The sequence below is a fragment of the Amblyraja radiata genome, chromosome 28 (genome assembly GCF_010909765.2).
Source record: "Amblyraja radiata isolate CabotCenter1 chromosome 28, sAmbRad1.1.pri, whole genome shotgun sequence".
In the NCBI taxonomy this organism is placed as follows: domain Eukaryota; kingdom Metazoa; phylum Chordata; class Chondrichthyes; order Rajiformes; family Rajidae; genus Amblyraja; species Amblyraja radiata.
In genome coordinates, this window is record NC_045983.1 from 26149021 (window position 1) to 26170424 (window position 21404).

The window sequence follows — 21404 nt, forward strand, 5'->3', positions numbered from 1 at the left end:
ACACTTAGAAACATTCCGTCATGGCATGTCTATATATTAACGACAAACTATCCTTGGATACAGCTTTAGCTGCATCGCTTCTCGGCCTTTTGGCTAAGATCAAGTGTAGTATCTGTTCTTATCAGTTTAATAATCTGATACGTCCCTTATCTAGGGACCATATATTAAATTGAATTTTGGAACAGGGAGATGGAATAGGGGCTTGCTCCGTCCACTCCACGCATCGACCCAGTATTGCAGTGCCTCTGGGAACGGTGCACAAAATATATATCCAGATATTTACGTTGACCATCCACAACGTTGTTATCTGGTATTCATTAAGACTATCAGTCATGGTGCATTAACCACCAATCAACTACGTGGCAAAGTAATTGGGATATAGCAGCATTACCAGCTACTGAACTTTGTACCTTTCCTATGAGCTGAGATACTAGTGTTCAAAACTATCTCCATACCTGTAATATGGGGGCAAATGGATTAATCTGTAGTGTTATCATGGAATTTATCGGCAGGAAGGATTATGGTTGTACACTTCCACCTGTTTTGAGTAACATCTTATGTGTCCTGATGTGTTACTGAGCTTGTAATACTTAATGCCAATATGAATTGACTTAAACATGTTATATATTAACTTACTTAATTCTAGTGAAGCATTTGCTCAGTAATCCACCAAATTTGCATGTTCGTTTATAAGATAACAACATCAGTGGTGGCATATACCAAACCACTTGGGCGGAGAACATCGATATTAGGGGACAATTTATTAACAATTGGAAACCGTATGTCGTCAAACATGTTTGACCATCAGTAACTCACCTATCAGGTGAGCTAAATACTGTAAACATACATTTAAACCAAAAATATTTGCTGAAATCACTAAGCAATATGGACACCAGATATCGATTCCTTATATCCAATTAAATCACCACGTACTAACTTACGTCACATGAAACCAATCTCAAGGCAGCGGCAATGGAGACATTCCCGCGTATTGAGGGGTGGGGGGAACCTAATCTCTATGTTTTCCTTTCCTTCTACCTCTTCAATAGGTACTACGGCTTCATCAGTCGGGTACTACGCAAATTACAGTGGACCAAGTCCACAAGCATGGTTCCCAATGATCCTCGACATGGTCATTAAAAGAATTGCAGAATTGGGAAGACCATTGCTGTGCTTGGATCAGGAGCACTATCAACCTGATGACAGCATTCCGTCGCATATCCTAGGGAACATACCTGAGGAGCATCAAGAAATGGTACACTGTTTCCAAAATAGGAATTACACATTCAACTATAACAAAAAACTGTACTGGAGCTCCTGGCAGGTCTTCACCACAATGAAGGACATGTTCTGTTAGCCTACTCAACTTGGGTACCGCTCACTGGTGATCAGATACAGGAGAGGTATATCAATCCATTCCCCAGAAATAGGTACACCCAAATTGGGATGTCAGTGAAATCCTGACATACCTTAGGGGATGATCACCAGCCAGGTCACTCACCCTGGAACAGCCTACCCTGAAGATGGACATGCTGGTGGCCTTACATCAACACAAAGAGCCAGCTCTCCCATCTACTGCGATGGGACAACATGGTTATAACACCAGATAGTGTCACATGCCCATTCAAGGGTTGGCCAAACAGAACAGACCGGGAACATCAGGTCCAGTCATGAAATTCCGGGCATACCCACCTGAACCACGTTTTATGTGTCATGACCCACTTAGAGATCGACACAATAAGGAATACCGAGGGAGAGGAAAAAGCCTTATGGGTCAGCCACAGGAAACCTCATGGTCGGGTGACGAGCTAAACTATCTCTAGTGGCTCAAGCAGGTACTGGGAGTTGCTGGAGTAAATACTAACGTGTATAAAATCTTATTCCACCAGAACAGCTTCCACGTCAGTAACTAAGAGGATGGACGAGCCTATGGACCACATCCTGGCTACTGCAGGGTGGTCTAGGGAGTATACGTTCCAAACTTTTATAACAAACCACTGACAGAACCTGTATCGTTTGCAGAAAAAGAATCTGCAAAAAATATATAATTTAAGCCCGGGGGAGCAATTGGTCTTGTTGTTGTTAATAACACCATTATTGTTTTTACAAACAGATTCATGGTTGATTACGATAACATACTTCCTCCCTCGAATGAATTATAGTTTGCCCTCCCTCAGATGGCTGGTGATAATCAGTGGATAGATGGAGAATGTGAGGGAAGTCCAGTTATAAATTGAGGGTGTGCTGGGTTACAGATGATACTCTGCTCTGCTCCATGTGGATGGGTGGTACCATTCATTAGGATTACACTGGAAAACGTCACTTATTCCTTTTCTCCAGAGATGCTGTCTGACCTGCTGAGTTACTCCAGCTTTATGCGTCTATCTTCGGTTTAAACCAGCATCTGCAGTCCCTTCCTACACACTCAAAGACATTTAAAATGGTTTCAAAGCCTGTAAAACTTTGGCAGAATGCTCTGCCCTGGTGTTTGCCTTCTGTCGAAGGCTGCCAATGCAAAGCATCAGCACTCTGCTGTTCTTGGCTTAATTGCTGCTGAGGCAATGGTACTGCATCAAATCACATCCAGGTGTAGGGGTCAGCTCCATCTAATCTTAACATCTGACCCAGGTAAAGGCAGCCAGACGACAATAGGGGGGACAGTCAATTGCATCGGCTCCACAAATCCACCTCAATTTGGCCCAAGGGAGTTGACGATAATGAACCAGCAAGCTTGGGAACTGCTGTACCGAGAAATATTTGTAGCCGGTTCTGTCTTTCCCAAGATGAAAGGAGATACGCTAAGTTACCCTGGGCTGGATGTGCACTCAGTTAGACTGAGAGTGATCAGTGGTGGGAATGGTAGAGGGAAAGATTAAAGAGAAAAATAAATAACATTAAAAATCTGAAAATCTAAACAGGCAACCACTTCACAATTCTCAAATTCAGCTTCTAATAACGGCAGGGATCAGCGGCACTAACTTTCAGATGTTTTGTTGTGAGTGGGATGATGTTGTGGCTGGAGGTACCACAGGAATAATTTTGAAAATTGAATGAATTCGTTCTCCGATGAAAACAAATTTATTCTAAACGCATTATTCAAATGCGTCGAGTCGGTCACTCTTCATTGTATGCATGAGGTGTTTAACAACCCAGCATGTGATTTTCAGAGCAGCAATTACTGCTGGGCTCCGCTTCAATGGGCTGGGACTGTGGTGGCATCGATGGTTGCCCTCAGCCAGATCTACACACTGCGAAGCTGGCACGTAACATCCACAGGAGCTATCGTTTAGATTTAAAAATAAAAATCACAATTGCACAACCACTGGAAACCAAACCCACTGGGTTGGTGTGTGTGGGCATGAGGAATATTTCTGCAAACTATGAAGAAAAATAAAGTCAGGTGATGGTCAGTAGTTAAAAACTATCTTCAACCCAATTAGAAATGGACCTGCAGCTGAATAGTAGAGCTGCTCCACTTGGACAACCACATGTGTTGGCAGTAATTAAAAAGACACATTCACTAGAAAATGACATGGCGATATTAGTGACTAATGATTAACACCTCTGGGAAATTTGTTCCAATTTCAATGTGAGTAACATCGTCACCAAAAAAGCAAATTAGTGTTTTTAAGCAATCATTGGCTATCATGGCCAAAAGCAATTACAAAGTGGAAGCACACTGTGTGATGGACAGAGTTATTTGTTACCTATTTATACACCCATCTGGCTTTCCAATTATCCACCTATCCATCTTCAAAAGCCCGAGCAAATAACAATAGACAAGTTGTTTTTCCCATTTAAAATCATAGATCTTATGGCAAAGAAGGGAGTCTTTCCACACATTATATCAGTATTTATTCAACAATTCATGCCATCTCCCTAACTTGCAATGAATCCCTTCCTATCTCATTTCAACCAGACTGGGTCACATGTCATGATTAAAGTGTAATTTAAATTATTTCAATGACTAGTTGATTTTATTATTTTAAAATCAAATTTGCGTCACAAGGTGAGGTGATGTCATAGTGACTCATAGAGTCTTACTATGACAGGGGTTTATGTCACACACTATGAGAGTTATGTCAGTAAGTGGAACAGGGATACCATAGAATGGGGCTGAGATATACTGGACAAGCCATTGAGAATTTGTTCCACTGTCACACCAAATTCAAAAGCCCTTGTGGTCCTGGTTCCATGAGAAACAACTCTCTGAGAGATTGGTATCCCATAGCAACATTGAGCACAGAACACCACAGGAAAGAATAAACTGAAGGTTTAATGTCACAGTTCTAACTCCATGTCTTCGAAAGACTGTTGCTGGTTTTGACTTTTGTATGGAGTACCAGGGAAGATCAACTCGTCTGCAGAAAAACATGTATTTGTCACTTCAGACCAAATGGGCACACAGCAAGGACTAATGCAATGTTCCAAACATATGCGACCTGCAGAGAAAGCCAAATGCAGCAATCCAACACAGACATTGCCCTGTACACTGTACAGGGAGCACTGAGATGCTTCCAAGTGGACAGCTAAATACTAAGCCAATTAAACAGCAGCCCAAAACATACAGAGCACAGCAGGTTGTAGCAGTTCATTTGAAGTCCTTCATAAAACAAGCTGGAATGGTGCAGCAGTCTGAGCTGTACTGAGGACTGGCACACTGGGTAACAGTAGAGGGAGCCATGTGTCAGACTCGCAGGTCCAAAATATAACTGAGTAAAATGTCCCTGTGCTGTACGCAGTCACTGGCCTGATTTCAGAGCCTTTCCTGTTTGAATGCGTGCATTTACCAAATGAGAGGTTGCTATTCATATGGGCAAGACAGAAACATTTTAGCAAAGCAAAGAATACTTTTTTAAATATTGCTCAACCCTGGAATGGGAAATATAGACTGAAAAGTTAGAAACTTTTCACATTGGTAGGAAAGTTTTTTTTTTGTTTTTAAAATTTTTTTATTTATTAGAAGTAGACATATTATAAAATGTAGTTACATATTATAGTAAAAAAACTTTTCATATACATCAGTCATACATTATTAAAATTTTCCATTATCAATTACTTCTGCTTCTAGTGTTTTTATTTTTTATAGAAAGAGGGAGAAAGAGAGGGTAGAAAGTTACAAATAAAATAAATAAAATAAAAAACTCAACAGAAAAACAGAGGAGGTGGAATGGGTTACCTGTAATACGTCAATGGAGATAGGTTCGTAGGTTATAAAGTATAGCTTTTCATCTGGTCCTGAGTTCAAGTTTCAGTTGGGTCCTCGTGCTGTGCCAATCTATCCCTTCAGATAGTTAATGAATGGAGCCCAAATTTTATGGAAAAGATCTTGTTTGTCCATTAAGACAAGTCTAATTCTTTCTAAGTATAGGGTCTCCGACATTTCCGTAATCCACATTTTAATTGTGGGGGTTGTAGGGCCTTTCCAAAATTTTAATATTAATTTTTTCCTGGTTATTATACTGTAGTTGAGGAAATTTATTTGGTTTGTTGTGAGTGTTAAACTTTGTTCTGATATTCCAAGTCTTATTAATTTTGTGTCTGGGTCCAGTTTTGTATTAATAACTTCTGAAGTTATTTCAAAAATATCAGTCCAGAAATGTTTAAGTTTTATACAGTTTGCAAACGTATGTGTTAAATTAGCCTCTAGATGTAGACATTTATCACAAATAGGAGAGATTTGTGGGAAGATTCTATTTAGTTTTATTTTAGAGTAGTGTAGTCTATGTAAGACCTTGAATTGTATTAAAGTATGTCTGGCATTTAATGAACATTGATGTATTTGTTGTAAACTTTCGTCCCATATATCTTTCGTGATAGGGTGACCTATTTCATTTTCCCATTTGTATCTATATGGTTCGGTCGGTGGTACCTCGTTGTTTAGTAGGGTGTTATAAATATAAGCTATTAGTTTTTCAGTATTAGGATGCTTCAAACATTCATCAAGAATTTCTGATTCCCTATTCCTGTAGACTTGTGTATTAGATTTAACATAATCTCTAATTAGTAGATATCTGAAGAAATTATTTGAGTGCAGTCCATAATTCTGTCTGTAACTCTTGAAATGAAAGAAAAGTACCTTTCCCATAGGAAAGTTTTTAAGATTACAGAAATGCAAGAAATGTATTCTTTATTCTTCAATCTGCTACATAGCAATAAATGTAAAAGTTACACAGGAATAAACTTCTTACATTTCAGAACTACCTTCTTTACTTTTTCTAATGTTAAAGAAATACCACAGGAAGCAAGACAAATAACTAGTAAATATTTGTATTCTTTGTAACTATATCCGTTTCGCAAAGATATTACCAAAAAATGCCATGCTGTCGGTCGTTGATCTGGAGAGACAAACTGGATGATGAAAGATTTGGTGGAATCAGTGGAGGGGAGATGAGGCAATGCAGTGATGGAATAGATCGTAGATGTGGCAGCTGGAAGAGTAACCACTGATAGTGGAAATGAAGAAGAGGTGAGGGAAGAGTGGATGAGAGACAAAGGAGTGAAGATCAGGAGCTGGTGCTTCAACGAGACGAGTTCAAATGTTCCACGACCATCATCTTTTTGCCTCATGTCAGTCACTTATTCTCTCCTCCCACGTGCCTTCTCTGCTTCCTGCCACTAATGTTTGATGATAGACACAAAATGCTGGAGTAACTCAGCGGGAAAGGCGGCATCTCCGGAGAGAAAGAATGGGTGACGTTTCGGGTTGAGACCCTACACTAATGTTTGGTAGTTTGGGCAGCGTGATGGTGTCGAACTTACTGTAGCACTGCTACCCAGCAGCTCCGGAAAGCTAGGCTCATTCCTGGCCTCAGGTGCAGTCTGTGTGAAGTCTGTGTGCTCTCCAGGCCACCACATGGGGTTCCACTAGGTGCCATGGTTTCCTCTCATCTCAATCACATCTCAAGTAGGTGCCAGTGGAGGTAACTGAATGTAAACTACTACTTAGCACCACTTAACCATACCCTGCCGTGCAGGTAATCAAAGGGGACATAATGGGCGTGAGAGGGAGAGAATAAGCTGCGGGAGGTACAGAGAAATAAGAAGAGGAATGGGATTGCTCTCCTGAACACCGTGTGAACTGATGGATCAAATGGTCTGCTTCTGCGTCATAATAAATAAGAAAACTCAAACATTAAACTTCACAAAGCACTTTCTGGACTCTTTGGTCATGTGTACGAAACACAAGTGGAATCAGCTTTCAAAGTACTTGATTTGCTCAAAAGGTGTTTCTTACAGGTTCTTGTCAGAAGGTATTGAGCAACAAGAAACATAGTGCACAGTGTTAGGGAATGGCGGGGGACAACATTTGTTTTGTTCAAGGGTTCACTGCAGCAAAGTTCTAACGTGCGTGAGGGTAGAGGCACCGTGCGTTTTAGATTAGGACTTGAACATTTATTGCTCTTGGATGTCCACATGTTCTGACATTAACAACAAAGAAGTCACCACGTGGGGTGTGAGGGGAGGGGAAAAATAGGTGGGCGGCATGGGATAAGGTGAAAAAGTGGGGGCATCAGTTGGGTGTGTCGGAAATCAACACCTTGTAAGTCAGGTCAGGGGAAGCAGGGGGCGTTGCAATCGGCAACTCTGCGAGTTTGGGTCAGGGACAGGGCGGTGGGAGAGTAATTAAGGTTAAGATTGGTAGGGTTATTGTTGGCCACAGAAGTCCTGAAGTCGTCTGTCTGTGACAGCTGTCAACTAATACGTGGGCTGAAGTTGCCTCGGGCAAGTTCCATTTAAACATCGTTGAAATAATCCTCAGATACTTGGTCAAGTCTACAGCGGCAGGTGAGGTCCTTGCTGTCCATGGGATACATATGCGGCTCTGTGTGCATAACTGCCTTGTGCATTAGTGTGTTATACACAAGGACACTTCAGTGTCAGATTAGGAAAAGGGGAAGTGCAACAAGACCTGGGTGTCCTTGTACATCAGTCACTGAAAGTAGGCATGCAGGTACAGTAGGCAGTGAAGAAAGCAAATGGCAAAAGGATTTGAATATAGGAGCAAGGAGGTCCTACTGCAGTTGTACAGGGCCCTGGTGAGACCACACCTGGAGTATTGTGTGCAGTTTTGGTCTCCTAATTTGAGGAAGGACATTCTTGCTATTGAGGGAGTGCAGAGTAGATTCACCAGGTTAATTCCCGGGATGGCGGGACTGACATATGATGAAAGAATGGATCGACTGGGCTTGTATTCACTGGAATTTAGAAGGATGAGAGGGAATCATATAGAGACATATAAAATTCTTAAGGGATTGGACAGGCTAGATACAGGAAAAATGTTCTCGATTTTGGGGGAGTCCAGAACCAGGGGTCACAATTTAAGAATAAGGGGTAGGCCATTTAGGACTGAGATGAGGAAAAACATTTTCACCCAGTGAGTTGTGAATCTGTGGAATTCTCTGCCACAGAGGGCAGTGGAGGCCTATTCACTGGATGTTTTCAAGAGACAGTTAGATATAGCTCTTCAGGCTAACGGAATCAAGGGATATGGGGAGATAGCAGGAACGGGGTACAGATTTTGGATGATTAGCAATGATCATATTGAATGGCAGTGCTGGCTCGAAGGCCCGAATGGCCTACTCGTGCACCTATCTTCTATGTTTCCATGTAAAATCACAAACCTAGGGAGAGTGAGCACCCAACTGTGTTTAACCACCGTTTCTCAGTACTGCTCTATGTGTTAGTGCTACGTGATGAATTATCTAGGTCAGGTTGTTTTCAAATTTACAGTCAGGAGGTTGATTTCTATTGGGGATTATAAAGATGAAATGCAGCTTTATAATAACGCGAGTTCTCAACTGTCTGAGGTGCCCGACAATTTTGCCAAAATAAATGAACGAGGAAAAAAATCCCAGGGTTGTTTTTCAGTCCAAGTGCCTCTACAATCAGAGATGATAATCAATCATGATTTACACGCATTCTACATAAAGATACATATCTTGAGTGGATATTATTGAGCAAGTGATTATATTTAATCTGGGTTCTGAGCAGCCTTCTAATGTCTTGACAATTGACGTGTTAGGTTGAAGCCAGATGACAAGTGATTCCATTTTACTGATTTGTACATCGTTCAAACGAGCTTATTGCTTAAATAACAAAGGTTCAGAGCTGCAGACGCGAGGATTTCAATGCCGTTTTGCATGCATGTCTGTTTTTGGTTGGTTTGGACTAAATTTCAAAACAGTCAGATGTGGAAAGGGCTCTCTGTTCTCATGGTGGAGAAATATCAAACTTGTCCAACTGCAGATATATACAAATAGTGGGACCATTGATTTAAATGCTATATGCAACCCTTAGGGCTCCACAGTGTGCATCTACAAAGGTGAGATCTCGCACACACTCTGTAGACAATCAGTCTTCCACTTTGAACCTCAGCAAGTTCTAGTTTAGTTTAAAGTATATAAAAGGAGAAACGCAATCAAAGACTTACGACAGATGCTGGGAAACTGGGAGTTTGTTGTGATCTGTTCAATAGTATGGAATTGAAAATGAGCACAACATAAAGGGCTGTTGGAAGAATCTACTCAAAATTGCTACTCTCTCCTGAGGCCCTTTTCATGTTATCTTTACCTTTGAAAACAAATATTTCAACTCTCTTTGTCTATCTTCAACCATGCATCCAATACAAAGGAAAATCCTGCCCGCAATCTATCCTGTGCCATTCTTTCACTGCACCACTTTCATCATCTATTGTTGGCTGATGTCCTGTCCTGCGAGCATTCTAGATTTAAACGTGGCTGTGATGCAGGCAAGTCCCAAGAAAACAAACGTGGCTGTGGAAGGGTCTCGACCCGAAACGTCGCCCATTTAAATGTGTTGTCTTTAAAACTCCTTCATCAAATGAACCTCCTATTGTTTGCACCCACATCCTCCACCAACACCACATACTATTCACCGGTGAGCTTGATTATTTGTGTATCCTTGTCTGAAATTAATAACCCTGCTTTTATTAATCATGCCTTAAACTATAGTAATCAACTCCTTCTAGCAGAAAGCAGCCAACTTGGTTTTCATTCCATCCACCATCCTAAATGTTTGCTCTTTTTACCAACAGCACTTTGTGGTTGCAATGTCTGCCCTCTACTAACATACTGTAGTATGTCACCAGTTAAGAAATATAACTGGATAGTACAGGTTTAGAGGGATACGGGCCAAATGCTGGCAGGGGGGACTAGTGTAGATGAGACATGTAGGTCGGTGTGGGCAAGTTGGGCCAAAAGGCCTGTTTCCACACTGTATGACTATAAATGCATCGTGAATACTAAGCCAGGTACCCTTTTACTCTGATGATACTTCCCAATCCTGCAACTTATACCACCACAATAGGCAAGGGCAACAGGTTCATGAGAACACTAGCTTCCAAGTGACACAACATTCTGACTCACAAACATGCTGACACATCGAACTGCAGATGTTGGCGTCTTGAATAAAACCGAGTCCCGTCAGCACTTTGCGTTTCAATAAAATGCTGCCATTCCTTCATCGTGGCTGGGTCCAGGAACCCCGGATGGAGTTGGAGGACCGACAAGAGACCAAGAGAAGAGACCAGTTCCTCTCTTGAACTCTCAAGAGACTAGTTCCACCAGGAGAACTGCAGCAGATCAAGACAGTGCTTCACACAACCTGCCCAAAGGCAATTAGGGATGAGCAATAAATGCTGACTTTGCCAGTGAACCCACATGACAAACAATAAAAATGAAGCCCCCCCCCCAAATTCCGTTACCATTCCCACCACCAAAATGCTGTCCACAAACTCTAATTCTATGATTAACCTTTTGACTTGGTGTCCATATGTTTGATTGCTCCTCTATGAGGCCTAGGAGAATAGTATGCAACCTTTGAAAGCAAAATGGTCGTAAAACCATTTTATTTGAGAGCTGTAAAGGGATAAAGACAAAATGAATTAAAATGGGGCCAGTCAGCCAATAAATATAGCCAGCCTATTCCGGGAAAAAGTACCACAGCTTCAATCCGAGCACCATTGTACTCAGAGGGATTTAGGGGTTCAAGTTCACCAGAGGCTGTGCTCCTTTTTCATAAGGTCATGAAATAGTGAGGCTTCCGAGAGCATTATTAAAAAGGTCCCTGTCATAAAACCACCAACACAGGCAGGTAATCAATACCTAGCAATGAGAAGACAGATCACATTCCCAAATTGTGCATTTCCCTGAATCTTGTCCTGCCACTAATTAATCTTCTGCACCATCAGCCTTAGCAAAGACTGTGGATAGCTTGTGATGTCTTTGAACGCTGCCCAGAAGCGTTCCGTTCTGCTCCATTCCTTTAGATAAGATTAGTACACAATTTCCAACAAGCAGTATTGTCCCTAGAGCCATCCGGTGATTTGAATAAATGAGGTTCGACCTAGAATTGATGTGTTCTTCACAGCTGAGAATAAAACACTTCTTATAGTAGTGCACGCTAAATTAAAACAATTTGCATGTGAAGTGTAACACTGCCTCGCTACTGAACTGTCGTGTCAGCCCAAGTTATCTGCTCCTTTCTCCTGATCTGTTTGCCACCGAGTGGAGCCGTGATGGCAGTCTCGCCAGCAGACTGTGTGTCATTTTGACTTTTTTTGTTATTTTTAGTGTGTCTAAAATGTATGTTTTAATGTTTCCCGGTATGTTTTATGTGGGGGATGGGGGGAATAGGGGGAAACCTTTTTCAGTCACTTACCTCGACGGAGATATGATCTTTCTCTGTCCCCCCCCTGCGGCCTAACAACTTGGATTGGTGCGGCCTTTCCTGGAGACTGGCTCGGAGCGCACTTACCATCACGGAGCGGGAGATCCTTTGCCGTGGATCGCTGTGGAAGTGCTCCGACCACGGGGCCGGTGAACTTTAACACCGTGAAGCTGCGGTCTCCAGTAAGAAGAGGCCGACTCGGGAGCTCCATGCCGCAGAGTGTTCCGATCCGTCCCGACGCCGGAGTTTCCATCACCCCGATGATAGGGCTTGAACAGCGGACCGTCGGCAGAGGCAGTGCTGAAGGTTCAAAAGCCCCGACCACCACGGGTGAACAGAGGAGGAAGATGACTGCACTTTATTACCTTCCATCACAGTGAGGAATGTTGATTCCACTGTGGTGGATGTATATGTTAAATCTATTGTGTATTGTGTTCTTTTTAACTTGTATGGCTGTATGTTAACTCAAATATCACTGTACCTTAATTGATGCATATGACAATTAATGTGAACTTGAACTTGGACCCAGACCCAATGACACTGCTGGGCCAAAATAAGTTATGTGAAAAAGTTCCCTTCAGGTTCCTATTAAATCTTTTCCCTCTCACCTCAAATCTGTGCCCTCTAGTTCATGTATGAAAAGACTCTGTGCATTCATCCTGCCCAATCCCTTTATGATTGTACACGCCTGTAAAAGATCACCCCTTAGTGTGTTCTGCGTTCCAAGGAATAAGGTCCTAGCTTGTGCAACCTCTCCACATAGCTTAAGTCATACAGTCTTTGCAACATCCTCGTAAATCTTCGCTGCACTCTTTTGTAACAGACTGTGTTTGGTAACCTGCAGTTCCTCTGAATGACTCTTGAGCAGTTTTGGAGTAAGTTGCCTCATTGTGAGGTGCTATTGTCAAGATGGGGCCACATTTTGCACCAAATGGTGGTGGTCTTCACCACTTTGTGGCACAACATTTTCCCTTTGATTTTTCCTGCATCTTGGCCTACCAACACTCAACCTTGTCCTTTTCAAAACAAAGCAGCTAATTCAGAACATGATGAGGCAACCTCGAGTCACCTTAATAGCTGCTGAGGTCATTCAGCCAAGATGCCCAGAGCAACTAGGTGACAAATGACTTGGTAGTTATCACATTGCTGCAGATGGAAGCTTGCTGTGCACACACAAGCTGTTCACATTACACGGTGATTAGGTTCTGGGAAGTCTGTAAGTAGGGGAATCAAGAAGCAGAGGTAAGAGGTTTAAGGTGAGAGGGGAACCCGAGGGGTGATATTTCCACACAGAGGGTGGTGGATATATGGAATCAGCTGCCATAGAAGGTTGTTGAGGCAGGTATTATAAACCACATTTAAAAGACACTTGGACAGGTAATGCCAGTGAATATAAGCCCAGTCGATCCATTAAATGATTATCCATTCAATATGATTATGCCACTAGTGAGGTTATGAGATACAAGACATTTCCACCAATCTTATCTTTTCTCAACAATTTACACTTCTTTAAAGCACATGAGTCAATTGATCATTTTGCTTTCAGACAGTTATTCACATACTTGATCAAGACATGCTTCAGGCAGTTTTCGACAGCTCATAGAGACAGCATTAACAAAGAGAATAGTTACTTTGCTTCTTTTAGTTCCACATTTGCTATATTACCTATCATGTTTGTTGAAATCAGTGGTTTTTATTTGTAACTTTTATTTGTATCTTTTTGGAAATTGTTTCCTATTATTGGAAAATGATGCTAAGTTGATGGAGAGCATGGAACTAGAAAGGAGCAGAATGTTTCTATTACAACTTAACAAGATTTTAATAAACATTAAAACTTACCTGTTGCTTTTGCTTCCAAATTAGCTTAGATAATTGAAGCATAAATAATACAAACTAACAACATGCTGGTTTTAATTTAGTTATATGTATTTAGTACACATACAGCAGTTAGGGATGAAATTTTAATAATGAAAATGTCAACTAAATTATTTAGAATCCGCAGAGGGGGGATTATTTCAGTGTGATATTTTTAGATATGTTTGCCAATTTATTCATACTTATTTCTTCCTATCTTGACTCTGTATCCCCTTGTCAAAGTTCTTCCTTTTCTACATTCATTCCACTGACATCCTCCACCACAGTTTCCTCGTCCAAAATGACTCAATTTAAGGAGAGAGTTTAAGGGAGATGTGTGGGGCAACTTTTTTTTACACAGAGAGTGGTGGGTGCCTGAACGTGCCTCCACACTCTGCTGTTTTTACTCTATGATTCTATCAGGTGGGACTAGCACAGATGGGCCATCTTGGTCCGCAAGCACAAGTTGGGCTGAATGGCCTGTTTCCGTGCTGTATGACTATGAGTCTATGACCTCTATCTCACGCCAAGATGGCCTGAAGGTCCTTTGTTCGAACAGAGGCCCAGTCACCCTCTATCACCACTTTCCTTTGACTCGTTCAATATATACCTCCAGACGTCAATCAATTCAGCTTGTTTATTTATGTATTGTATTTATTTACCTTTCCTGGACATCAGTGGAGCTGCACACTAAATCTCGTTGCACTGACGTGCAATGACAATAAAAGATATATTATTATTATTATTATTATTATTATTATATGTTACTGCTTCTCCTTTAATTCTGCTCACTTGCTTATAATAAAACGTGAGCGTGGAACCCAAATGGGACTAAGCTATACCTGTCTCAAAGTGGGACACCAAAGCCTTTTCCCTCACCTCTGTCCCATTACGTTGATGATGGTAATGATATTGTTACCTGCTTTTGCATGGAACTCACAAGGTTCATTAACCTTCATGCTAAAAACCACTCTGCTCCCACTTTTACTTTCACTTGGTGTTGTGCGATTCTGCCTTAGCCTTTTCCATCTCCTTCTCAGGAGATATGTTAGTATTGATATTCATTGCAACCACACAAACTTCAAAACTATCTCACCTGCACCTCCAGATTTTGGTAAGGACCATTCTATTCTCCCAGTTTTCCATTTATCCTGTCTTATCTGTTCAGACGATAATGCCTTCCACATTAGAGCTTCTCAGCTGTCTTCCTTGTCCCTTCACCATGGAATCTCCTCTGACATGTTTGATGGGACCATCAACTGTGTCTTTTTCATTTCCTGCACTCCTGTTCTCATTCTCATCCAGAGCAAGTATAGGCTTTCTCTTATCTTGACCCTCCATCCCACTGCCACCCTCCCCCTCCCTCCATTCAGCAGATCATAATTTTACAATTTCTATTATTTTCACCATGATGCCACCACCACATGTTCAACTGTCAGCACCCAGTAGATCAAAGAGATCAGTGGTTGACTATTCCATTTTCATCAGCTTCCACTCCCCTTCTCAGGGCACCTTCCACTTTAACCACTGGATGCGCAACACCTCCCATTTTACCTCTTCCCTTGCCACTATATGGAGACCCAAACACTTCCAGGTAAAGCAATAATTCACTTGTACCTCTTCCAATTTAGCATCCTGCATTCTGTGCATACCATTTGGTCTCCCCGACGTTAAGTAAATCAAATCCAGATTAATTGACCCCTTTTTCCTCTCCCACGGTTATCTTCACCTTCCATCTGACTGTCACTTTCCTTTTTCCATTTGCATATCTTTTCTTGCCAAGAAGTGCATTTCGAAGTTCCGGTGAATGAAAAACTGACAAAAGGATTCGGATCTCAAATCCCAGCGTTGTTTCTCCTGCCACAGGTGCTGCCTGGCCCGCTGAGTTCCCAGCACTTGCTATTTATATTTCAGTTTGCCAAGTGTCCTTGGAATTCTGCACCTCTTTCCCAAGGTCCACTCGAGGAATCTCCTGCATTTACTTGTTTACCTCCTGTCTAACATGGCCTGATTACAACTCTGTAAATGCACACCAGGCATTTCTCCTGGTCTATGTACAGAGGCCCCTGGAGTATGATTCACAGTCTATGATGAAAATATAGTCCCACTAAACAGGGATCAGCAGCTGTTTATACACCAGGGACATCTCCAAAAGCGTTTCTGGAGATGAAAATCAGAGGTAGTTTGCTTAAAACAGAAATACATAAGCTTATAAAGTTCAGACAAACTCCTTATGGCATGGTCTCAAGGAAAGATTAACTAACCATAAGATGAACAGATGGTACAAAAGGACTGTTTAAAAAAAAAATTAAGTTACAGGATTCTACAAAGATAAGTTATGAGCAGGCAGAAAATAGAACAGTACAGAACAGGAACAAACCCTTCAGCCCACGATGTCCATGGGACCATGATACAAACATGGCCCATATCTTTCAATTCCCTGCAGCTCGTGTGTCTGTTCCAATGCCTTTTAAACATTGCTATCATTATCTGCTTCCACTACTTTTCCTGGCCACGCCATTCCAGGCACCGTGTAAACAAACCTACCGCATAAATCTCCTTTAAACGTTACCCAATCTCACCGTAAAACGATGCCCTCTGGTATTTGACGTGTCCATCTTGGGATAAAAGACTATCTATAATAACTTTGCCTATCATAATTTTATACACTGCTATCAGGTCATTCTCAGCTACTGACTCTCCAGAGAAAATACCACAACATTGACCAGCCTCTCCTTACACCTAATATTCTCTATTGCAGGCAATAACCTGGTGACTTCTTCTGCACCTTGTCCAAAGTCCCACATCTTCCTGTAAAGTGGTGACCAGAACAGTGCATATCACTTAAATGTGGGCTAATCAAAGCTTCACACAGCTGTTACACGACTTCCCAACTTTTATTCTCAACACCTTGACCAATGAAGGCATGCCTGCCATTTTCTTTCTTTTGTCTGAAGAAGGGTCTCGACCCGAAAAGTCACCCATTCCTTCTCTCCAGAGATGCTGCCTGTCCCGCTGAGTTACTCCAGCATTTTGTGTCTGCTTTCTTTACCACCCCATCTACTGTATACTTTCTTCTTACATTTGACCCAAAGTGCAGCACCTCACACTTGTCTGAATTAAACTCCATCTGCCATTTCTCTGCCCACATTTCCATCTGGTTTCACAAGTTATAGTAGAATTAGGCCTACTTCGGCATTCAATCACGGCTGATCTCTGCCTCCTAATCCCATTTTCCTGCCTTCTCCCCGTAATCCTTGACACCTGTTCTAATCAAGAATTTGTCCATCTCTGCCTTAAAAAAAATCCACTGACTTGGCCTCCACAGCCCTATGTGGCAATGAGTTCCACAAATTAACTACCCTCTGACTAATGAAGTTCCTCCTCACCTCCTTTCTGAAAGAGCATCCTTTAATTCTGAGGTTATAACTCTCGGGCCCTAGACTCTCCCACCAGTGGAAACATCCTTTCCACATCCACTCCATTTATGCCTTTCATTATTCTGTAATTTTCAATTAGGTCCCCCCTCAACCTTCTCAACTCCAGCGTGTAGAGGCCCAGTGCTGCCAAACACTCATCATATGCTAACCCACTCATTCCTAGAATCATTCGTAATCTTGGTTTATATCCCGTTAGATCTTTTGACAACCTTCCTCACTATTAACAAATCTGCCAATTGTTGTGTCATCTGCAAACTTACTAATCAGCCCAACTACTATTTTGTCCAAATTATTTACTTCTATCGCAAACAACTGAGGTCCCAGTATTGAATCTGAGTACATGCTGATTCATGCTTTTGTGTTCTGCGGATGGATGAGGGAGCAAGTACTTCATTCCCTGATCAAGTTTCCACCCTCCTCAACAGACTATTAACTATTGGCACAAATAGAGGGGGTGTGAACCGATTCCCAAGCGATGTATTGCAACCCTTCAGATGCACCACTCCTGTTCTCACCAGTTTTCCGCAATGCTCCAACTCAATACATTGATATTGCCATCGGCTAACTAATAACCCTTCAACATCCAAAACATTTTGTCTTTGGTGAAGGTATATTACACATGCAAGCTATTTTATATAGCCACAAGTCACAGACGAATAAGATATTGGCCTTGATTTTACAAACACAGCGAGGCTTGGGCAGGGTGTATGCGTCTCTCTGCCAGGGCAGAGCTGCCCACATTATACTGAGCAGCAACATCATAAGCTTTGTTGAATCAACTTATTTAATCATTTTCAACATTAATTTGATTTTCTGCCAACTAATAGGATTGGCAACAAATCAGACCGCTGGGAACATTTTAAACACATTTTCCCATGTAAAGGCTGCAACTGGTTGGGATTGCTGAGCAAATATCCTTTCAGCCTTTGAAAATATTTTAGTTTAGTTTAGTTTACAGATACAGCGCGGAAACAGGCCCTTCGGCCCACCGAGTCTGCACCGACCAGCGATCCCTGTACACTAGCCCTATCCTACACACTGGGGACAATTTACAATTTTTATCGAAGCCAATGGCCCCATAGCAGAAGAGTCCACGTCGTGGGGCTGGAAACTGCAAGTATCCTGAGCCTATTCTGTTACCACCATCATCTATTGCAACAAGTGTTGGCTCCCATTTATTGTCGCTGGAAGCTTGCATCCTTTTCAGGCGGGCGATGACAGCAATGTCAACATTTGAAACATGGAAGATAGACACGAAAGAAGACCAAAGCCAATTAACCTACGTCTTTGGAGTGTGGGAGGAAACTGAAACATCCGGGGAAAACCGCGCAGTCACAGGAAGAACGTACAAACTCCATACAAACAGCACCCTTAGTCAGGATCGAACCCAGGTCTCTGGCGCAGTAAGGCACCACCATGCTATCTAGCTGATTAACTACTAGTCTTTTGTGCCTGTGAGGGAAGGGCCTTGCAATTAGGTGATTTTTTTTTAGGCGACTGCCGGCGACTAGGCTGTCGCCACATGGTCGCCGGGGTGTCGCCTGTATGGTCGTGAGTCGTCCCCACAGTCGCCCAAAGTGTCGTAGCGTTTTTCTGGTCACCGCTGGATTTTGAAAGTTTCAAAACTTTTTGGCGACAGTCGCCGACTGTGGGCTTGTTGTAGCTTGTCTTCTCTTGACGTGGGTTGTAGTAGCTTGTCACCAGGATGGCGTAGGTTCGTAATCGCGGGCAGCCGCCTAAAAAATCACCTAAGTGGGACAGACCCATTAGTCCAGTCGCCGGCTTTTCGGCGACCTGCTCCGACTGTCACCTAAAAAATCACCTAAGTGGGACAGACCCTTAAGGGTGGTAAAAGTTCTAACTTGGTCTGTGCCTGGTGGCAAGTGTTCCTCTTTTGATAAAATCCCTGACAAAGCATGGTATCCCACAGTTACAGTTTAGTTTAATATCATGTGTACCGAGGTAAACTGAAAGGCTTTTGTTGCGTTAGTTAGTTTTTGCTAGTTAGTCAGCGGAAAGACAATACATGATTACAATCAAGCCATTTACAGTGTATAGATACATGATCAGGGAATAACATTTCAGTGCTATGTAAAGCCAGCAATGTCTGATCAAGAATAGTCCGAGGGTCACCAATGAGGTAGATCATAGTTCAGGACTGCCCTCTGGTTGTGGTAGGATGATTCAGTTGACTGATAACAGCAGGGAGGAAACTGTGCCTGAACCTGGAGGTGTGCGCTTTCACACTTCTGTACCTTTTGCCTGATGGTGATGGTGCTCCTCATTATAGCACTGGTGTCTTCTAAATGCTACATAAACACACACCATTCTGACCGGCCAGCCCTCGCTGAAGTGCAATTGTACCTGTAGGGTGGTCAGGCTCCCTTGTAACTGAGATGAGCCAACATTTGCTCTCCGTGACGCATTTAGGAAAAAGCTTCCGAAAAGACTCACATATATAACCGTCCTAACTCAAGGACATGCGTTTACTTCCCACTCTATTGCATTTTAGTTGCTGGATACCAAGTAAGTTTAAAAAAATGGAGTAAAATTCCCATTTTGTGCACCATCAACCAGAGTGTGTGTGAGTACACAATGCACATGCAGCCCATGATTTATTGTTGCCTGTGTGAAGCTTAAAGCTTATCTGTGTAGACCAAGGCCGCAAATCAATTACTTACTGGCTGTATTTTGCAGCGGGTAAACATTCAAAACCACTATTTATTTTTGAACTTGCTGTAGATAATTTTAAAGAGTGTGCAACAGGTGATATTGGATTTGCTGCCCTGTTCTGTATCTTTGCCCATTTTGTTTTACATCGAAATCAATGGATGATAAAATGAGGCAAAGCCTAAATAGGTACTTAACCAAATCCATCGGGAGGCTGGGTCGAGAAATTAAGTTAGGTTTATAGATTCTGCTTTGTTTTGATCAATAGCTTATTTTGAGTTCAAGAGTCAAGAATTAAGTGAGTTTAATTGTCGTAAGCGTTGACAATGGAACAATGAAATTCTTACTTGCTGCAGCTTAACAGCCTAAAAACACACAGATAACATATAATTATCAAAAATACAATAAATTAGAGACTGTAATGCTTGGCAACCTTAATAGTGCAAAAATCAACATAAAATTGCAGTTGTCAGACATCTAAACAGAAAATGCCAGAAAAGCTCAGTGGGTCAGGCAGCATCCATGGAGGGAGGCACAGCATTAATGTTTAGGGTCAATGACCTTGATGAAAAGAAAGGAAAATGGGGATGTGAATAGAGGATGAGATGGAAGAATCAGTGATAGGGTGTTAACCAGGAGAAATTGAAAGCCAGCTGAAAGAGGGTGGCAAAAGCAAATGGGTAACAAGAGGTGTGTCTGGAGCCAGTGTAAACAGAAGAATGTTTCGAAAGGAACTGCAGATGCTGGTTCATAGCGACGATAGACACAAAGTGCTGGAGTAACTGAGCTGGTCAGGAAGCATCTCTGGAGAAAAAGGATGGGTGACTTTTTGGCTCTGTGTCTGAAGTAGGGTTCCGACCCGAAATGTCACCAATTTCCCCCCAAAGGTATTGCCTGATCCGCTGAGTTCCTCCAGCAATTTGTGTCGAGAGAAGATGAATGCTATCTGAAATCCCAGAAGAATATAGGAAGATGACTGTAAAAGTTGGAAATGTTAAATGCAAGGCATCTTCTGGTAATTAAAACGACCTTTCATCTTCCTGCTTTTATTTCCTTTACGATTCTATCATGCCTGCTCACCACATTCCTGACCATCCCATTGTTCTCTCCACTCTAACATTCTCCCTGCGACTCTAAAACTTTTTCATCTTAAGCTTTCCAAGATCTGATTTTACTGCTTTTGTTGCATGCTAACAAGTCAGTGGAAAGACAATGCATGGTTTTTAATGTAATATATATATTTTTTAAACTCAAACATGCAAACTCCACACAGAGAGCACCCAAGGTTAGCATCAAACCCAGGTCTCTGGCACTGAGTCAGTAGCTCTACCAGCTACACTACTGTGCAAATGTTTTAGTTTTTTTAGTTTTAGAGAAACAGCGCAGAAACAGGCTCTTCGGCCAACCGAGTCCGCACCAACCAGCGATCCCCGTACATTAACACTATCCTACACTGGGGCCTATTTTACATTTATACCAAGCCAATTAACCTACAAACCAGTACGTCTTTGGAGGAAACGGAAGATCTCAGAGAAAACCCACGCAGGTCACATTGAGAACGTACAAAGTCTGTACAGACAAGCACCTGTAGTCAGCATCCGACCTGGGAACTAAGGCAGCAACTCTACCGCTGTGCCACCTTGCCGCCAAGTCCAATGTTTTTTAAGTGGAGGCATGTTCCATTGCTTCTTCCCCACCGTCTGATCACATTGTATCATACAGTTCCAGACTTACCTTTGACCAACTTTT

At 42.1% G+C, this 21404-nt stretch overlaps 1 protein-coding gene and 1 non-coding gene across 2 annotated transcripts in view; one reads left to right on the forward strand and one right to left on the reverse strand.

The window, feature by feature from the left end:
* The window catches only part of galnt17 (polypeptide N-acetylgalactosaminyltransferase 17), a 318360-nt gene that overhangs the window by 35830 nt on the left and 261126 nt on the right, over nt 1–21404 (reverse strand). The gene's annotated exons all lie outside the window — the stretch shown is intronic.
* On the forward strand, nt 74–265 carry LOC116989234. The gene has a single exon (XR_004416192.1). It is a non-coding gene; the product is annotated as a U2 spliceosomal RNA (small nuclear RNA).